The sequence below is a fragment of the Limulus polyphemus genome, unplaced genomic scaffold, assembly GCF_000517525.1.
Source record: "Limulus polyphemus unplaced genomic scaffold, Limulus_polyphemus-2.1.2 Scaffold1242, whole genome shotgun sequence".
Classification (NCBI taxonomy): domain Eukaryota; kingdom Metazoa; phylum Arthropoda; class Merostomata; order Xiphosura; family Limulidae; genus Limulus; species Limulus polyphemus.
Genome location: NW_013666852.1, coordinates 114,550 through 117,090, shown reverse-complemented (window position 1 = coordinate 117,090; position 2,541 = coordinate 114,550).

Here is a 2,541-nt window from a genome sequence, read left to right as displayed (position 1 = left end):
GTCTGATGACATGTTTAGTAACTTTTTACGATCACTTAAGTTTAATTATTAATTAATTACTTAATATTATTTGTATTACTAAATATAAATCACTAATGGTTTTAAATTATACATTTCAATTGCTATTTGCCTTGTAAATGTTGAAGGCTTCTTTTTCTAGTGTGTGCTTCTTACCTCATTATTTTATTCTTTTTTTAATTTTATTATATGGTCTTCGTCTCTATCGCCCTTCAGTGGCGCAGCGATACGTCTGCGGTCTTACAACGCTAGAAACCGGATTTCTATACCCGTGGTCGGCAGAGCACAGATAGCCCATTGTGTAGCTTTATGCTTAACTTCAAACAAACAAAATTCTTCTCTAACATCACAGGTTAACACAGATAGGCCAGTATTACAGTATCTTATATCTGTTATTATTGTCTCGAATTCTGACTTTTTCTGGCCTTTTTGTTTCTCCTATATATAGGAACCTATTCACAAGGGGAATTGTAAATGGGTATATTTTTGCTCTTCCCTAGGTCTTTGGGTGCCTTATGTGTAATAACTGCAATCATATTGAGATTTATCTTCTCAAACTGTTCTCATCTTATGATCTTTGCATATCCTCTGTAAGTTCTCATAGAGACCTTTGACACAGGTGAATTCATATCTGATTTTCTGTAATTTTCTTATTACTTATTTTTGTTGTTTATCTCCTTTATCAAATATCCATTGTCAAGGATGATTGTAATTATGTATTTTTTTGTAATAAAAATCTTGTTCATTCTGGATACTAGGCAATCTATGATATTAATCTTTACCCTGTTGACAGGGATGGATAAGGAGAAGTTTGGTTTGAATTCCACGCAAAGCCGCATGAAGGATATCTGAGTTAGCCGTCCCTAATTTAGCAGTTATAGACTAGAGAGAAGGCAGCTAGTCAACACCACCCACCACCAATTCTTCTTCTACTTCTCTACCAACGAATAATGGGATTGACCGTCACATTATAACTCCCCCACGGCCACGGAGGGTGGGAGGTATTCTACAGTTGAGGTATTGATCAGTATCTGCTGAAATGTTCTAAACTATTGTTGTTACCATGGTAACAATAAAGTCTATGAAAGGCAGTCGATATTTTTTACAACTGTTGTGAATTAAATACCTGGATGTTGTCTCTTCAAATAATTCATGAATTCTGAAATCTTATCTTTAGTGCGGTTCATATTACAAACGTATTGTCAAAATATCTTAGCCAAATCCTGGGTCTTAGTATTTCAATTTGTATTTTTGTATTCATGGCAAGGCTACTGATTGTGAACTACTGATGTGAATGGAGGGCAGCTTGTCAGCAGCGCCCTTCTACCCACCATCTACGCTAATAGAGTGATTGTCACTATTATAATGTTCGCTCAGTTTAAAGTGCGAGGAATATTTTATGGTATCACATGAATTTGAACCGGGCTTGTGAGCTGAGAAATCCATAATCCTACCATATGGCCAACCCTTACCTGCTTGACTCTCAGAGTACATGATTTGAGGGCTTCATCTACAGTACAGACTATTGAGTTCTGCTAATACGAAGGAAATCATAGCTAGCCTTCCTTCTTATTGGTACTCATGCAGATTGTCAGTTAAGTATTTACCTTGAAAATTCATTTTGAAGGCTTGGTACACTATCAAGACACATAGTAGTGTATTCAAATTCGATGACGAGGAACCCACTTTGAGACTAATAATGGCTGGAGACGGCTTGAATGGGTAATGAAGAAAAACTTTAATATAAGTTTAACATAACAGCAAATGTACAACGTTTCGACAAGGTTTTGCTGATGATGACAGTTTTTCTTCATTACCCATTCAAGCCGTCTCCAGCCATTACATAGTAGTGTGTTGTGCGGCCAAAACAACCTGCTGCAGTTTAGCGATTTTTCACCTTCTGTATCTCGGACTGTGGTAGTCCAAACTATCGTACATTTTCTTCAGTGGATGTGGTCTACTGAACTCTTATTTCACATACTAAGTTTCAAGGCAATCCATTGAGAAATACCTGAGATATAACATCTCCAATTTTCATTGAGTTTTTCCTATTTTTCTTCTTCGCACCAAAAGTACGGAAACTTTATTTGACATAAAACATATTTAACTTTTATGGATTTTTTCAAATTTGATATACTGATATATCTTTACAACCTACAATTAGGAAGCTCATGTGGTGTAAATATAAGGTATATGTGCAAAGTTATTCAACAAAACCGCTCAATTTTGACGAAACTTTTGCGCACGCCTATACAAAAAGTCATTTTTACTACAGCTTCACCTAAGAGTAAAAGTGAACAGTTTTTAGATTTTTGTCATTCGGTTTAAAGATGACTGATTTAGAGCAACAAAATTATAAGGTGAAAGGACGTGCAGATACATAGGTATTGATTAGGCCATGCAAACTAGATTAGCAGTTTCTAGCTCAAGTTTTTAAAAGAATCGGTCCGACATGACCAGGTGGTTAGGATGTTTGATTTGCGTAAAGTTATATTCGGAAAGAATAAACCAGTTTTATTAAGT